Raw genomic sequence first — 19,402 nt, 5'->3', positions numbered from 1 at the left:
GGAGGAGCAGTGGAGGTGTGTGTTGGAGGAGCAGTTGGGGTGTGTGTTGGACTAATAGTAGGGGTGTGTGTTGGAGGAGCAGTGGGGGTGTGTGTTGGAGGAGCAGTTGGGGTGTGCGTTGGACTAATAGTAGGGGTGTGTGTTGGAGGAGCAGTGGAGGTCAGTGATGTTGAATCTGTAGTGGAGGGAAGTGTTGGAAGAGTAGTGGACGTCAGCGCTGTCGGAGCTTCCGTTGTAGTTTGCGCAGAATGAGCTACAATTGTGCAAAAAAAATATTTAGGGACTATGGTTCAGTGTTGCATAAAACATTTGAAATTGTAGTTTATATTGTAATTATATTTCAAGTCCTCAGAGTGAAATTTTCTTAACATTTTACAGAATAAAAATGTAAAAAACAACTTACAGTGAATAGTCAGGAGAACTACGGCGTAGTTTATTGTCCCTCCCAGGTTCTGTATTTTGCTAAATACAGTACTGGGAGTCACCACATCAATCCCACCAAAAAGGCTTACTGCCACAGCCTGGATATCATCATTCACTTCACTGTGGGAAGAGAGAATATTGCTTAAGCACAAAGTAATAGCGATCTAGCAAAAATTATAAAGTAAGTTGTTTTGAATTGGACTTACATTCTATGATAAATATTTCTTTAAAACATTTGTAATAGTCCAGTACTGACACCAGGCCATATTTTACAAGTACAGTATGCAATACCAGAAAATGGGATGTTATAATAAGAATCCAATTGGTACGAATTACTTTAATGTTTATGAAACAGATTTAGTAGCTTGCCTTGTCAGAATTTCCTATTTAACAGCCTTTCAAAAGCTAAGTCAGATTCAGCTCCAGTTTCTGTCCTGTTTGTGTCAGTAGATGGCAGTATTGTACTGATAGTTGTGTGGTGCGGTTCTATAGGCAGTTATGGTTTGATATTTCTTGTGTTGTGGCAAAAGCTGGCCTGACTCTTTCACACTGTTGGTTGGTTTATGTTCCTAGTCCTATAGTATGAATCTCTGAACTCAACCCAACCAATTGGCATAGATCCATTAAGGAAACTCCAGAAAAATATAGTTCATCTCAAAATATATTCTGTGATCACAATCAGAACCCGCTGGTGCATTCAAAACATAGCCTACTAGTGGATTGCTTAATTGCTTCACTCTAATTCCAATGGTATTTTTTACTTTACATTAAATAGAAGCACCATTTTGTAAATGTTGCCTTGTGAAAGACAAGATAATTGTTAAATTTGTTTTGTTTTGTTAAGCAAATTTTCATTTTAGTAAATCAGAATGTTGCTTGTAGCTTAAGATCATTTACATACAGATGAGCTATCAAGGGGTAGCTTTTTATACTGGAAAAAAACAATCACTTCTGAGCTGTGCAAACTTTTTTTCTATTTTTGGATTCAGATGTTTGCCTGTTTGTTTGAAAACATTTTTGCAACATGCCAAGAAACAGAAATGATAAATCACTTACAAGAATGTAGTTTCATGGTAGCCTGAAATGGTTTTTCCAATCACAACCAAGAGAATTTCTCCAATCTGTTAAGAATAACAATTTAATTACTGTATATGATTATTCACAGCAGTAAAATCAAATTATTATCAATCTGCAAATGTCTATTACTAATGTCTATACTAATTTAACTCATTTATGGTAATTATATACAGTTCATGGTAACATCTTGTTAAGTAACAAGTAGAGGTTTTCAAACAGCAGAGTTTCAACAAGTATGATTCTTCTTCAGAACCTGCTTCAGAAGACTCCTCAGAGGATACGTTGTGTTTTAAATTCTATCTGAGTTTCAGCATGTAATTGCCCTCAACGTATTCCTTGGCAGGTCACAAACAGACCTAACTTTCCGCACAAGCTTTCTATTCGAACTGTAAGACAAACTCTTAATAAAAAATAACAAGCTATTCATACAAGCATTTTCACAAAACACAATTAGGATATTGTGGAGACCAAACACACCCCAGTTATAGTCCACTTTTATTGTTGCCCCTAATAGCTTTTTTAAATCACCTTAGTAATGTACTTTAAAATACAAGAAAAGTTGGTCAAACGATTTTTTTCAGTATATTTTGTTAGAAATACTTCAAGACCTATTGTTTGCTGTAGAGTTGTTAAACATACTGTTGTAAGCCCCTGTTCAGTGTCTTGTTGTTACCATACAGTAATGATATTATTCTAGGGGTTACACAACTTCAATATTGAAGGTGATAGTGAAAAAATCAAGTTGTTAAAGCTCTGGGTTTGAGAACAAATAAAATTCATGCATAAATTAAATTACTTCACATTTGCACCCTTATGCTCCAATGAAATGCTTCAATATTTAATAATGTGGGCTTTACTCACCCAGTTCTTAATCTTGACTTCAAGTTCACTGTATTGCTGATGTGTTAAAGTGCTGATTCTGGGCATGACGAAATTACTGATTTCTAGATCCATGGTCAGATTGAAGCTATTGAGTCCTTTGTCTGTCAGGAGAAAAAACAGCAGAAATATACTGGTTTATATTCTTTTCACTATATGCATATTCAGTATTTGTCTTGCTAACATGAGAAAATGAACCGATACACTAGACTGCAATGAATGATACACTCCCTGTTAAACTGACTGACTGACACATTGGCTAACATAATGGTTATCTGCCTGACTGACATACTGGCTACCCGACTGTGACATATGACAACCAATAAACTAACTGGCTGTCACTCTGACTCTCTTATAAACTGTTTAATTGATTATCCATCAAGAGCTGCTGATCTTTAGCTAAATCTGCCCCTTTCACAATTGTGTTTTCTTTCCTCACTACACAGGAGATGCTTTCATTAGTTCCAGGCAATGACAGCGACTGTATGGAGAATTCAAGGGATCAGCAAGGTCTGTGCCTTGCCATCACTAGTGGAACTCAGCGTTGTTCACTTACTGATAGACTTGATGTTTTTGATTTGCACTTCATTTCCTCCACTTATCTGGAAGGGTGACACCACACTTTTAATGGCGTCCTCCACGTCAGTGTCACTGGGAGCTCGGTTTGTAGTGCCAAGTACTATCTCCAGGACAGGACTACGAACATGCAAAAACACAGAAGCATTAGTGTACAAACTTCTCTGCTAAAGGTTGATGAACAACATGGAAGACCTGTATGAGTCCATTCACACAGGTCTTTGACAAACAAGGAATTGAAGAGACAGCTGCACCGGTTTCATAGCAGGAAATGTTTTTTTACGCAACATCTGAACCGCAGGAAAACTTGAAGGTCACAGTTTCCCGAGACTGCTTGGACATGTCAGCTTAGCAAGCACTCAACAGTTCCCTCATTGCTGCAGTCTGGTTTCCTTTCAGTTCTCAGCGAATCTTGCAGTTTGCCATGTCTCTTCACTGACGGTGGCAAAAGTTTTTAGCTATGATACTGTACTTGGTGTTTTTTTTTAACAAAGTTTGGGAGGAGGTCAAATTCTAATCCTGCACTTCTGCTTCAGTGCAAATATATGTACCATGGTTGAACACCTCCCTCCACCCCAAAATCACTGTTGCAGAATTTTCTCCCTGCCTCATCCTTCATAAATGAAGCTGAGTCAAAACCAAAGTATTAAGCATGCTTTATATTTATCATCTCATTTCATTATTAGAATTTAAACAAGCAAATGAAACACAGATTATGACTATTATTAACTCATTGTGGATTAACTGAAAGAAGCCACGCTTTCCCAACACACAAACCAAATAAACCCAGAAAGTCCCTGATAGAATTTTGTTACAGTAAGGACATAGAGGTAATAATCAGGCAGGCAGTCCTGTTCTTGACTAAATTAACTTACTTTGGAATCACAATTCGCTGATTGGTGCTGAAAAATACCCTATGCTATACAGTATGCGCTCTGTTACATGTTTAAATGCAGTATATACAGTATTCTCTCTTTGTTCGCGTCTTGAGATTTATGGTTGCAAAGGTCATTGAGAATGATTCTAATCAGAGCATGGCTTTGCTCTCCAGAAGAGCCTGTCTATTAAAAACAACGCTGTGCTCCGTACAAGGGGTATTCTCATGTGCTTTCTGTGCTCAGACTGTGCTGGTGACTATGGCATCTCACAGTTTGTGTAATGATTTATCAGTATTCTCTCGGCTTTGTCACGAGTGCCCATGCACTCTCAGACTTACTTGATATTTGCTCCCACAGGCCCAGGTTTCTGCCAGACAATAAAGGCTGTAATACAGGAGGAAACTGAGGTTAGAAACAAGCCAACCAGACTTTCTGAAGTTTCATATGTACAGTATGTGAACAATAAGAGTGGACACTCTTAATAGGCCCTCTTGCATTTGATCTTTCACAACTAAGAAAATCTGTGACTTATGACTTTTAGTGGAAACTGGAGAATTAAGTTAATCTAGTGTTTCATAAATGTTCTGAGTTCATAGTTGTCCATTTAGTGTCTTGGTGATGTAATATATCAAATCAAAGCAGATAACACTGATCAAAATAAAACTGTCGCAAATAGGTGCAGTGCTGAGACAACATGTGTAAGACAAGAGAAAAGGGCATGAATATTGCTATCCAGTGGGTAAGAGAAGAGTAAAGGCCATCAATATTGATCTACAGTGTATGGCAGGGGACTAAAGGGCTGCAGTGTTGATATACAGTGTGTAAGAGTGGAGTAAAGGGCTGCAGTGTTGATATACAGTGTGTAAGGGTGGAGTAAGGGGCTGCAGTGTTGATATACAGTGTGTAACAGTAGAGAAAAGGGTTGCAGTGTAGATACACAGTGTGTAAGAGTAGAGTAAAGGGCTGCAGTGTTGATATACAGTGTGTAGGAGTGGAGTAAAGGGCTGTAGTGTTGATATACAGTGTGTAGGAGTGGAGTAAAGGGCTGCAGTGTTGAAACACAGAGTGTTAGAATTGATTAAAGGCTACATACCAACAAGGAGAAACATGGCTTCCCTTGTCTTCATTTTGAAGACTTTGTAGACAAGACTCTGGTGGAAGATAAGAATACCAGAATGAGTTTAATAATTAGATGAATTCATTTATTTGGTCTAATATGGAATTTACATACAATAGACACGTTTGACTGCTCTACACATAATATGCTAATTATTTGTTATTTTTAATAAAGGTAATCCAGGTCCTTGGTGCAGCTAAACTGAATTTTCCTGAAGAGTTGGTGTTTCTTATGCAGTTGCTTTTCTGCTGTGTATTATACTGTTCACACCCAGGTTCACAGCCATGCTGGAGATTCAAGTATACGCTTTCTTAAGTAGTTGTCATATACTCAGTGAACTTTATATTCTGTGAAGTGTTTTTTAAATTGTATTTTAGTTGTATCCTTTTAATTCACAGTCTCCACCCAAAACAGAGACCGGTCTCTAAAAAGCAGAAGGTAGGCCCCACCTCAAACAGTCAAGACAAGTTTAGACAATTTTTACTGCATCAGCAGAGATTAGGTGCGGTTGTGTTGTGTTGGCAGGATGCAGGCTAAGGACATTGGATAAATGGACAATTGCACAGCAGGTGGACAGAACATAGGTGTGTTATATTTTAGGATATAATAAATACTATAGGTATTGTAACCATAGAGGCCAAAAAAAGTTCCCAGGTTCTCATAAAAATAAACTGATCGCTTGCAGCTTCTGTTTGAAATATCAATCACAGAAGTTCTCTAGTGTTCAAGGGTCATGATTTAGGGAAAGGGTGTCCAATCCTGGTCTTGGAGAGCCGGTGTGTCTGTGAGTTTACCTACTAACTCAGCTCTTAACAAGATAAACATTACTGGCATAACTGCAAGCATCTCAAAGGTAGTCTGCTGCTGTTGCATTAAATAGACCTAGAAAACTCACTATAGACACTGTTAGACACATCAGCCCTCCAGGACCAGGACTGGACACCCTGCAGTCACACTGACCCTTCTGGACCAGGAATGGACACCCTGCAGACACGCTGACCCCTCTGGACTAGGACTGGACACCCTGCAGACACACTGATGCTGAGGGACCTAGACTGGATACCCTGCAGACACACTGACCCTCCAGGACCAGGACTGGGCACCTTGCAGGACCTGGACTAGACACCCTGCAGACACACTGACCCTGCTGGACCAGGGGACTGGACACCCCTGATCTAGGAGAGCTAATTAACTTCTAGGTCAAATCTTATTTCGGCCAGGCTCTATATGTCTTCAGCTGTCATACTTTCAGAACTGGAAAACCCAGTGAATTGCAGATCTCAAAGAATAACTAATTTTTCTTTTCCATCGGAAAATATTTCTGTCTGATGGGTCTGATTGAGCCTCTGTCAGCTTTGCCTGAAGGAACACCAGTGAATTTGTGTAACCCTGCCCCAGGGGCAACACGCCTAGAGCTGTCAGAACCGTCACTGAAGCATGCAAGGCGTGTCTCAGCAACACACTTGGCCTATGCCTCCCAGTATGGGCGTTTGATCACCAAGGTGTTCTTTTTTCTGTCTCTACATTAAGCCTGTTGTGCTTCACTGCTCATTTATTGACTGACCTGAACGCTAACAACCACAGGTGACCACTAGGGAGTGTAAAAGGCTCTCCTACTGAACACACACTGGTCCATGTTGATGGTTTTGACCTCATGAGCACCACTCCTCTCAAAGAGAATATGTTTCTCATAGCAGGGCAACCTGAGACGGGTGTTCAAAATCCACAAGGTTACTGAAAGATTCAACCCAATGGATTTCTTCAGAATGAACGGTGAATCATAGACTAGAGGACCCATGTGTGCAAGTGTATTTATATCTGAGAACACAAGGCACTTCTTCACACAAAAGGTTGTGGGAGTGTAGAACAAGCTGCCCAGCCATGTTTTTGAAGCTGATATCCCGGCCTCTTTCAAGCTATAGCTAGATGAAATCCTGGGATCAATTAGCTCCTTATTCCCAAACAGGATGGATGGGACAAATGGCCTCCTCTCATTTTTATCATTTCTTATCTTTCTTACATCTTTGAGTGTCCATGAAGTTGCACTGTTCAACTGTCCATAATAAAATCATTCAAAACTGCCTCATCTGCCTTTCTGCTGTCTTCTTGAAACACTGGTCTTGTTATGTTTCACTGGTACTATAAGACACAGTTGTGCTTGAAGTCCTCTGCAGAAGTACCTTGATTGCAAGGATTGGGTATACATTTTAGATAAGTGATGGTTTTGGCATAATTTATGGTTTTCATATTGATCCATGACTTTAAAAAAAGCAATTCAATGGTATTTTTCCTTGGGCTAGGGATTGAGTGGCAAAGTCTTGTAAGGTCCAATATAATCCAGAATATGAAGTTGTGAGATATCCTTGAAAGATGAAAGATGTCCTCCAGTAGAATATTGACAGGGGCAGAGCCCCACAACTCTGGGAACTGAAAGGCAATTAACAGGGTGTAGACACATCCCTTTGAATACAGCACAATCACACCCAAACCTGCTGCTCAATTAACTGTGATATTTGATATAGCCCATGTATTTTTTCACTCTGCATTAAGTATAGCAAGTTTCCTTAATTTCACTAAGGTATTGTAGTGCAAGATGCATAGTCATGCGAGAACATATGACCTGTTCATCATGTTGTACAATCCTTATTATTAGTTTTTGTTATCAGACAGCATAATTGGATTAGTGTACAATAAATCTCACTGAAAATTACAGTGTTACAGTATGTATGCTGCCAGACACCAGAAAGGATCTGGTGTCCCAGTTGCTCCTCTGAGCAGTAGATCTGACAGATTATGCTGAAAGACCATCAAAGCTCAAAATGTAGTCTATGACTCCTTCTCATGACCACCCTAGAATGTACGTGATTTTAGTTTCAAAAGCCTAGGAGTTTTGAAAGCCAGTTCATATAATCTCTATAGGACAAAACAGCCTACGATCCCTTCAGAATATCTTTCAATACAGAAGCTTTTATAAGAGCCTGTAGAATAGATACTTGGGAAAGTCACGTGGTAGTCATGTTGGTTTTTTCATATTTGTGTGCAAAAAAATATACTGGTGCACCAAATACAGTATATACTGTTTATATACATTATACATGCACAACAGTAAGTGACAGAGCACCAGGTATACAGTATATACATACTGGGACAATGGTAAGTAACAGAGGACCAGGTATACAACCACAGAGACACCAGTAAGTGACAGAGGACCAGGTATATATACACATAGGGACACCAGTAAGCGACTTAAGGGAAAAGCTTTATAACTGATGCTGAGCTCCTTCAGATAGATATTCTAATTACCAAATTTATAGGACAGTAAAAAGAAATCAATATTGCATCTGGCATATATACATACACAGACACCAGTAAGTGACAGTGTACCTGGTACAGTGCCTTGCGAAAGTATTCGGCCCCCTTGAACTTTTCAACCTTTTGCCACATTTCAGGCTTCAAACATAAAGATATAAATTTTTTATTTTATGTGAAGAATCACCAACAAGTGGGACACAATTGTGAAGTGGAACGAAATCTATTGTATTTTTGAAACTTTTTTAACTAATAAAAAAATGAAAAGTGGGGCGTGCAAAATTATTCGGCCCCCTTGCGTTAATACTTTGTAGAGCCACCTTTTGCTGCGATTACAGCTGCAAGTCGCTTGGGGTATGTCTCTATCAGTTTTGCACATCGAGAGACTGAAATTCTTGCCCATTCTTCCTTGCAAAACAGCTCGAGCTCAGTGAGGTTGGATGGAGAGCGTTTGTGAACAGCAGTTTTCAGCTCTTTCCACAGATTCTCGATTGGATTCAGGTCTGGACTTTGACTTGGCCATTCAAACACCTGGATACGTTTATTTGTGAACCATTCCTTTGTAGATTTTGCTGTATGTTTGGGATCATTGTCTTGTTGGAAGATAAATCTCCGTCCCAGTTTCAGGTCTTTTGCAGACTCCAACAGGTTTTCATCCAGAATGGTCCTGTATTTGGCTGCATCCATCTTCCCCTCAATTTTAACCATCTTCCCTGTCCCTGCTGAAGAAAAGCAGGCCAAAACCATGATGCTGCCACCACCATGTTTGACAGTGGGGATGGTGTGTTGAGGGTGATGAGCTGTGTTGCTTTTACGCCAAACATATCGTTTTGCATTGTGGCCAAAAAGTTCGATTTTGGTTTCATCTGACCAGAGCACCTTCTTCCACATGTTTGGGGTGTCTCCCAGGTGGCTTGTGGCAAACTTTAGACGAGACTTTTTATGGATATCTTTGAGAAATGGCTTTCTTCTTGCCACTCTTCCATAAAGGCCAGATTTGTGCAGTGTAAGACTGATTGTTGTCCTATGGACAGACTCTCCCACCTCAGCTGTAGTTCTCTGCAGTTCATCCAGAGTGATCATGGGCCTCTTGGCTGCATCTCTGATCAGTCTTCTCCTTGTCTGAGCTGAAAGTTTAGAGGGACGGCCAGGTCTTGGTAGATTTGCAGTGGTCTGATACTCCTTCCATTTCAAGATGATCGCTTGCACAGTGCTCCTTGGGATGTTTGAAGCTTGGGAAATCTTTTTGTATCCAAATCCGGCTTTAAACTTCTCCACAACAGTATTACGGACCTGCCTGGTGTGTTCCTTGGTCTTCATGATGCTCTCTGCGCTTTCAACAGAACCTTGAGACTATCACAGAGCAGGTGCATTTATACAGAGACTTGATTACACACAGGTGGATTCTATTTATCACCATCAGTCATTTAGGACAACATTGGATCATTCAGAGATCCTCGCTGAACTTCTGGAGTGAGTTTGCTGCACTGAAAGTAAAGGGGCCGAATAATTTTGCACGCCCCACTTTTCATTTTTTTATTAGTTAAAAAAGTTTCAAAAATCCAATAGATTTCGTTCCACTTCACAATTGTGTCCCACTTGTTGGTGATTCTTTACATAAAATAAAAAAATTATATCTTTATGTTTGAAGCCTGAAATGTGGCAAAAGGTTGAAAAGTTCAAGGGGGCCGAATACTTTCGCAAGGCACTGTATATACTGTATACACACAGGGACACCAGTAAGTGACAATGCACCTGGTATATATACACACAGAGATACCAGTAAGTGACAGTGTACCTGGTATGTATACACAGGGACACCAGTTAGTGACAGAGGACCAGGAATATATAAACAGAGAGACATCGGTAAGTGACAATGCACGTGGTATATATACACACGGACATCGGTAAGTGACACAGAAAAATGTATATATACACAGAGACACCAGTAAGTGACAGGGCACCAGGTATATATACACAGGGACACCAGTAAGTGACAGTGCAACTTGTATATATACACAGAGACACCAGTAAGTGACAGTGCACCGGGTATATACTGTATACACAGGGACACCAGTAAGTGACTGTTTACGCGGTATATATACAAACAGGGACACCAGTAAGTGACAGAGGACCAGGTAATATATACACATGGACACCACTATATAGTATATGCATTATATAGTATATGGTGAAAATGTATACATACTGTATATAGTAAGTGACAGTGCACCAGGTATATAGTGTATACGCAGGAACACCAGTAAGTGACAGTACACTGGCATACTCTACAGTATATACTGTATACTATATAAGTAGTATCATGATTAACAATTATCAATAGATTAACATCTATTCCCATGATGTACTTACAGTATGCAATGACATATTGATTTCTTTTTACTGTCCTATAAATTTGGTAATTAGAATATCTATCTGAAGGAGCTCAGCATCAGTTATAAAGCTTTTCCCTTAAGCCGTCTTCGACATCATAACAAGTTTGATTACATTTCGTTCGCAGTATATAAGCATTTCTTGCAGAAAGTTTTTGTTTTTAATTTTCTTCCTCAAAAGATAAGCGCCTCGCAGCGCTGGGTTCACACATTTTGCTTGGTTAAGTCACTGAAATTCCTTTAACCGTGAGTGAACGTTCTGCAATATCCTCACGCTGTGATTGACAGCATAACAAGATTATCTTAACAACTAGCGCCACTATATTAGCAAACAAGGAAACAAATGATGAAAGCGCCTCTGTTGTGCGCTGTACATCGTTTTCTGAACGAAACATACATTCCAATATTGAATCAAAAATAGTAAAAAAAATCTTAAACTGCCTAAACTTTAAAGTGAAAATGTAAAAAGTGTTACTTTTTAATTCAATGAGTTTACTACGTACTGTCCAGGTATTTTAAAGACATTTTAAGTAGTTAATTGAAGACAGTGAACTTGTATATTATAACAACAACAACAATAATAATAATAATAATAATAATAATAATAATAATAATAATAATAATAATAATAATAATCTTTAGAGATTTTTTATCAAGTCCAGTAAAAGAGCGGATCCTCATTTACTTACTACTCTCTTCTATCCCACGAACACGTGAATCGTCTTCCGATGCAAAGCGCGTGGTTGTGGTTTTGCCTAATGATGTGGTCCTGGTGCTCGGCGTCTGTATCCGGAGACCGCAATCGCGCTCCTCCGTGGTGAATAACGGGTAGCTACAGTACTCTGCTGCTGCGCGAAGGCGTTGAAGCTTTTAATGTAGGGGCGGCGGTGGCACGAAACAGGTGCAGCAGAAGGTCTCGAAGTCGAAGGAATAATGCATAAAATAATGATTCTGACGATGGTGACGTCTACAGTGACTACGGTAGCGCCTTTCAATTCACAGCTGGAATGTTCCCTACATTATTAAAAGTGTTCATTAAATTTCATTAAATACTGTGTGTTTTTATGTTTAATGATTTCTACTCACAGTACATTAATACTGTATACACCATATACTTTACACACACAGGGAAATGAGTATCAAAATAGTAGAATTAAACATAAAAAGGTTGTTTAATAGTTGTTGCATTCACTTTATTTACTCATATTAGAGGCTTTTGTAAAAATTATACATCTAGAATTGTACATAGGAAAAGCTCAACAGCTGTTTTTGTCTTCCAGTCTCCTTGGTGAATCCAGTTTGGTTCTGATGTGGGTGAAAGCTGGTGGGTGACAATTTCCCCACAGTAAAGGTGTCCTGTGCAGGTGTATTCCCTCTCGCAGACATTCGGAGTCTCTGGGAGAATGCAATGACAATATTACCTCCTGGGACCAAACCTGATGGAGGAACAATAACTAGGAAGGAGCCAAAGATGTCAGAATGAGTTAGGGGCCCGAAGATATCATGTGAGAAAAATAACCTCCTGAACCTAAGAGAGAATTTGTGAGGATTCTGCATTCGGTAAATCTTTGGAGTAGGAATTCAACACAGACAATCGTTCTCGACTGGAATAATCCAGAAAAACGTGAATATGGAATCCAAGACCTATCACAGAATTTTTCAGAAAATGTGGTTATCAATGAATTTTCAAGCAATATGCTGAAATGTTCTAAAACAATACTAAAGAGCAAGTGTATTTAAGAAAGACTTTAAAACAAAACTAAAGACCAGACCATGCAATAATTAATTCATTAGAAATGTAAATGTCAAGACAGCCCTTTCAAAATTATTTGTTTAAACCTGTACTTACAGTACTTGTTTAAACTAATGCTTGGTCAAATGAATATGGCTGCTTTTTCAATAATGACCATTGATACTGTAGTAGTGAAGTATAAATGTCAGACACTTAGTAAGAATAATATTACTTTCCAGGGGTGAAATCAGTTGCTTATCCTAATATGTGTCATCTGTGTCATCTGTTCTCTGCCATCTTGGCCATCTTATCAAATGGAATGGCAGAATAAATACTTTGTAGAAGATTCTAACGTGTCAGGTACTGTACTTGTATAATATCATACTCGAATCAATGGCTCGTCCCTTCTTCGTTTTCACCTCCTATAGGTGTGTTGTAATATGTATAAAAACATCCTCACCCTAACCTAAAAGAAAAGGACATCGTCATTCTTTTATTATCATAATTATGAGACACCCATAATTTAATTGTTCCATTCTATGCTCTGTAATTATCTTCAGTGCCCTTCCCAATCACATAATCTTCACTCCTCTCTTTTTCATTGTTCCTTCTCTGTGTTTTGTAGCTTTGACATTTTGTAGTGCAGGTGAAGTGTTGCAAATGTATTTATATATCCAGCTATCCACTGTATACATCTACCTGTCGATTTGTCTTTCTGTCTGTCAACAGCGATCTTCCAATATAGTCAGTGATGCATTTTTTTATTTGAGGTGCTGAGGGGTCTTGTATTGGGATCAATACTGGCCAGAACTGGTAAAACAGGGCTTTCTGATACACTTTAGTATGTCGGGGTCAAGGACATGTAAGTCATGACATATAGGGAAATAATACATCAACACATTTTCCCCATAAGAACACCTAAATTATATATGATACAGGACTGTATGAGACTTAACAGCCAATGTGCCTGAAACAGAAGGATTTTCTCTGAAGAAAATGAATAGACTAGAATTGGGTTAGGGAGTGAAAGTTAGATCAAGTGTGTTTAATTTGTAGCTACTGTAGCAAAGGGGTACAAGGGGTTCTGTTATATAACAAGGTTGTGTTCATATATAATGCAACTTGAAGTGAAATGACTTAGAACGGTAAATTCATATCTATAAAGAATAATTTAATTAGCTTGAGATACATTCCCAATATACAGTTCAGAAATGGGTACAGTATTTACTGTACGTTTACTGTTCCTAAAACCAAAAAAATAATAAAACACAAAAACAGACAGCATCACCAACTCCTTCCAAATTGTGGGTTCTTCAAAACCATCAAAGGCATTCCCTGCTTCAGGAAGGATTTTTTTCCCACACACTGTTAATGCATTTAAAGTCAGCAATCACACATTGATCCATTGGTTGTATCAGCGATATCGTGTTTGGTAGTAAGAGCTCTACATTATGCTGGGACATAGCAATGCATAATCTGAGTGAGGACAACAGCGTTGTGTAAAGATGAATGTTTTAATGTTAGCTTTTGCTCTTCACAATATTTTTCATTTCCAGAAAAACATAACAATACACAAACCTCCTACATTGCTGGCTTTCGGGGCTTTGAAAAACCACAGAAATGCAGGTGCAGGGAATTGTATTACGTGGAGTTGCTCAATTCATCCTAGATGATTTAAAACTGAAATAACATATAGTAGGGCAGGTTATAACTTGTGATACTTGCAAGAAAAACAGACTTTGAATAAAACATCTAATGACGAAATGAGAAATTCATTTGCATTGATGAGATGTGTGTGCCTTTAAGTATAAAACACACGTTTGTGGAAAACCAACTTTTTGGAGAAAACTCCAAATCAGGTAGCTTGATTATTATGGATTGGAAGCAGATATGGAAGGGTTTAATTTTTTTGCACCTCCTTTTTTAGGAGAATTTCCATAGGGAGACAGAGACAATCCCGGGACCTGTGTAAGAATAACAACTACCTCACCAGAAGGCAGCAGGTTTACACCAAAAGTGTTTAATGTCAGGATTACATTCCCCAGAATGCTATGGGGAACAAGCTGCCATCGTCAGTTACCCGACCAGCTGGAAGAAGACGATTGACCAGGTGATGACTTAAAAAACCAGGGAGCCTCCATGATCCAATCTTCTGCATGGCAGCAGGGTTGCAGGACCTGAGAGAATGACTGAGGGATGGACTTTGAGAAGTGAAATTATTTTGAATTGAAGAGCCTCAGTGAGAGACCTACAGTAAATGCTGGAGAAGTTTTGAAAGCAGGTAAACAGCTTAGGTGCCCATCTACTGATAGACAGGGACACCGAGGAAGTTGAGTTCGGAGCTCAAAGAAGAGCCTCGGTTTTTGTTTTGTGTTGTTTGACTTTTAATTATCTTTCTCGCACTGTAAATACATAAAAAACATTTAGTACCTCAAAGTAGTTTGTGTGTTTGTTCACCCCATCCTGCCTGTTAGATAATTAGATTGCTTCTATGGCATGCCACTCCTGGATCTCTATAAGTCACATGGACTGAAGTATATCGAGATAATTCCACACTCTGAGGACAATATATTTAGAATTGAAATGGAGGTCTTCCTTAAATCATTTCATCCAACCATTTTCTATCCGCTTTAGACAACACAGCAGAGTTGGAGCCTGTCTCAGCAAGCAATGTGCACAAGGTACAGTAGAATACATACCAGTCTACCATAGTGCAGACAGACACAAACACACATTCACACCAGGGTCAGATTTTCCAGAAGCCAATTCACCTATCAGGATGTCTCTGGACTGTGGGAGGATACCGGAGTACCTAGAGGAAACCCACAAGAACATGGGAAGAACACCGAAACTCCACACAGATACAGTAGCAGCCCAGGAGTAGAACCCAGGACCCCAGCATTGTGAAACAGCAACACTAACCACTGTGCCATCATGTCACCCTTATTAACTTGTTAGGGTGTTAGTGTTGTTTTCAAACTTCTAGTTTATTGTCACATTTCTGTGTTTACTGAATACTCCCTTAAGAGTGGCACCTTAAACATTCCACAAAATAGCAGTATTCAGAATTCAGAGGTGGAAATTACTTTAGTCTGGTTTCTCACAATAGGATCGGTTAGCTGTGGAAGAGGCTTTGAGTTCTAAGTAGAACTACGTCTGTATTCTTTGAACAAGCAGTAATGGATACAAATGGTACATTATAAGACCTATAAAAATTCTTTACATTGATATAGTACTTGAATTGCTTTTAAAAATAGAGTAGGGTAACATAATCCACTTCTGTATAGTATAGTGGCTAGTCTGCTCTGTCAATGAGTAATTGTTCTACTAATTGAATTAAAGGGAGCTGTAGGAAAGTCATGTTAAGCCATCCTCTGGTGAAGAATTTAACTAATAACACTAGAGTTAACACCTCAATGGCACCATGAGATCTTGACCAAGGAATGCCCAAGTGGCCAAGGTTTTGGTTTGCTGTCTCATGTGGAGGATGGCAGCTCCTACAGTTTGGGAATTCTTGTCCACAGGGCAATGTACCACCCATTTGATCAACAAATATTTTTAGTAAACAGAGGTCGGAGAGGAGGCCAAATTCCAATCTTGCTTTTCTGCTCTCCTATGTAGAATTACTCCCTGCTTGCCCAGGGCTCTGCGCCTATCTTTTCTAACTACTCTCCCTTCACCCCAACATTGCAGCCACCTCCCTGGTGGGGGGCTGTGACAGAATTTGACTGAGTTACTGAAATATGTGTTGCATTTTGTCTTGAATTACATCTGAGCCATAAAGGAATATACAGAATTTCTTAGTCTCAAAAGGCTGTATAGCATATGTTTTGTCTTAAGCATTAAGTATATTCATTGGCTTGCCTCCTCATTATTAGAATTGGGCCATACTACTGAAATCAACTTAGCAGAGATCTCCCATCCCAGTATTGACTGTGTCCAGATAAACTTTCTGATATCTGATGAGATCAGCCTACCTTATAGTAATACAATTACCAAGTACATGTAGACCACTGGTACGTTTCCTCATGAAATTTTCTCAAATTGTAGAAAACAGATTCTAGATCAGGGAGTGAATGCTCAAACCAAAGTGATATAGTTGGTAAAGTATCACAGGGATACTGTATTTATTTGCACCTCTGCTCTTCTGAATTTAGTATAATCTAGAGTCGGGTATAAAATATCAACAAGCTGGTATGATGTATTGTATAATGTAATGTTCTGCTATAGTTAATAATCTTAGCAGGTTCACCCATTGTACAAACAGAGATGCACTTACAGGACATGTGTCAGAGTCAGAAATCTACAATGTGACAGGGATCTACGTTTAATAAGAAAAGAAACAAAATGGTTCTACCAGGAGGTTTAAGTCCATTGTGATTTTAATTCTTTAGGCTTGTTTTGGTTGTTAGTTATACCTTTGGTGTTCAATTTTGGGCCTCCTTGTTCACACTTAGGGTATGACAGTCTTGGAAGCAATTTCTTGTTTAAGTTTTTAAATTAATTCCCCTGATAGACATGAGTAAAAGAGACTGGAGAACACCTGCATGCCTGGATTCTCAATATAATATGCGATTGGGCAGGTTCATTAGTAGGTTTCATATGCAAATATGAGCTGCCTGGTCTGGAGAAGCTTTGCTTTTTTTATAGCTTTCTTACAGGGCTTTAGTCCTGAGACTATATCCCTAGTGTTGGAGCTGCAGGTGAGACTCTTTTGGACCTTCTATGGATGGTAAATAGCTATATTTCCACAATTCAGCTACACAGAAAAAAAAAGATTTCTGTATAAATATTAAATATTATGATAATCTTAAGGATTTGCCCAACACACTAGAAATAACTTTTGGGTTCTGCACACACATGGAGAAATGGGTAGAAGCCACCACTGAAGATAAGAGTGGATGATTTTCAGTGCAAAGTGTTTTACATTAGTCTGTCAACTCCCCTCTGTGCATCCTCCATAGTTACATACATCATTCATCAGGACATACTGTCCTGGAAACGTACTCTTTTGTGTACATCATTCACCCTGGTTTGATAGATGTGTGACTCTTCTGTCAAGGTAGAAAGACTGTCTTTTACTATTTCTTATACTGACCAAGACTGCAGCCTGTCTGTTCTGTTCTGAAAGACTTTTTCTCTGGGTTGGGCATGTTGTTCAGTGATACTGTGTTAAACTTTGTAAAAAAAAAAGAAAATGTGCAAATTGCAAATTTCCATTTGGGTCAGGACAATATTGGTGAAGTTGTCGCAGTCTTTAATACAAGTACTGATTTCTTCTGTCTAAAGGCTTTCTTTAGACAATTGTTTAATAAATCGATTCACAGGTTGGATGTTTTTCTAAATTTTTTGGTGGGGTGTGACAATGTGGGTGTGGGGATGTGGGGATTCAAAATCTTTGTTTTGTTTATATTTTTTGCTTTTGTTTGTAAGTTTGTATTGTGTAATCTAATTACTATTTTAATGTTTTATTGTGTGACATGATTGGTTAATACAGGTTATTTTAAAACCACCAGTCTGTCTTTTAGTGAGCAGACATGTGACAGGAAGTGTGTGGGTGTGCTTTTTTGTCAGTACCTAATCCTCTCTCTAGTTTGTTTTATTTTCAATTCAATTCAACTTTATTGTCAATAAACTTACACAGGTGCATAGTATAATGAAAAGTGTTTCTCATTAGTCACTCAGGTGCAGTATATAAATAGGACAGAAGATAAGACAATAGACAGTAATACAATAGCAATAACAGTAACATGTAATAACATAACATAAATAACATGTAATCAAGTAATCAAAACTGTGCAAAATTCTGCAAACAGAGAAAATATAACAGGACAAAAACTAGTGCAAGGTAATTCTTGGAACAGTGCAAAAATAGTATGGTTAAAAATAGAATGGTTAATTAATAAATATTAAATATTATTACGACCGGTACAGTTTTACTGGGCTATCGAGGGGACAGTACAATTTCGGCTTACATGTGTGTGTAGTGGTGTAGGAGTACAGTCATTGTGGGTACAGGAAGACAGTAGGAGAGATCATAGTATGGTGGGAGGGAGTGGGGGTGACACCAACTTGACAACTCTGGGGAAGAAGCTATTTTGGAGTCTAGTTGTGTGCGACTGGAGTGACCGGAACCTTCTGCCAGATGGTAGGGGAATAAACAAGTTATGACGGGGGTGAGTGGGGTCAGACATAATTTTGGTGGCTTTTTTCAGACTCCTGGTGTTGTATATTTCCTGGATGGATGGTAAGGCACTGCCGATGATGTGTTGGGCAGTTTTGACCACCCGCTGTAGTGCCTTACGGTCGGATGCGGTGCAGTTGCCGTACCAGACTGTGATGCAGCTGGTCAGTATGCTCTCTACCGTACATCTGTAGAAGTTGGTGAGGATCTGTGGATGTAGGTGTATTTTCTTCAGCCTTCTCAGGAAGTACAGCCGCTGTTGTGCCTTCTTGATGAGACTGGAGGTGTTCAGTGTCCATGTAAGGTCCTTAGAGATGTGAACACCTAGGAATTTGAAGTTATTCACCATCTCCACCGCAGACCCTTCTATGTAGATGGGGGAGTGAACTTTTCCTTGTCTTCTGAAGTCAACAATCAACTCTTTGATTTTGCTGATGTTGAGGCATAGGTTGTTGGTTCGTCACCAGCCTGCAAGTTGTTTTATCTCCTCCCTGTAGGCAGTCTCATCATTGTCAGTGATCAGGCCCACGACTGTGGTATCATCAGCATACTTGATGATGGTGTTTGTGCTGAACTTGGCAGTACAGTCGTGGGTGAACAGGGAGTAAAGCAGTGGGCTGAGCACACAGCCTTGAGGGGCACCGGTGTTAAGGGTGAGTGTGTTGGAGGTGAGGTTGCCAATCCTGACAGTCTGGGGTCTGCTGGTGAGGAAGTCTAGGATCCAGCTGCAGAGGGTTGTATCTAAACCTAGAGCCCTGGGTTTGGTAGAAAGTTTTATGGGTATGATGGTGTTAAATGCTGAGCTAAAGTCAATGAACAGCATTCTTGTATAGG

The 19,402-nt window shown here is 39.2% G+C and overlaps 1 long non-coding RNA gene across 1 annotated transcript; it reads right to left on the bottom strand.

The window, feature by feature from the left end:
- Positions 1-5: 5 nt before the first annotated feature.
- On the bottom strand, positions 6-11,558 carry LOC148656127 (uncharacterized). Its single transcript, XR_015940799.1, has 8 exons — positions 11,342-11,558; positions 4,927-4,984; positions 4,172-4,217; positions 2,936-3,075; positions 2,362-2,483; positions 1,480-1,544; positions 404-543; positions 6-253 (listed from the first exon to the last, which is right to left on the bottom strand). It is a non-coding gene; the product is annotated as an uncharacterized LOC148656127 (long non-coding RNA).
- Positions 11,559-19,402: the final 7,844 nt, after the last annotated feature.

The sequence above is a fragment of the Lepisosteus platostomus genome, chromosome 8 (assembly GCF_059453375.1).
Source record: "Lepisosteus platostomus isolate fLepPlt1 chromosome 8, fLepPlt1.hap1, whole genome shotgun sequence".
Lineage (NCBI taxonomy): Eukaryota > Metazoa > Chordata > Actinopteri > Semionotiformes > Lepisosteidae > Lepisosteus > Lepisosteus platostomus.
The sequence above is the reverse complement of the archived record's forward strand: the minus strand, read 5'-3'. Positions and strand labels throughout refer to the sequence as shown.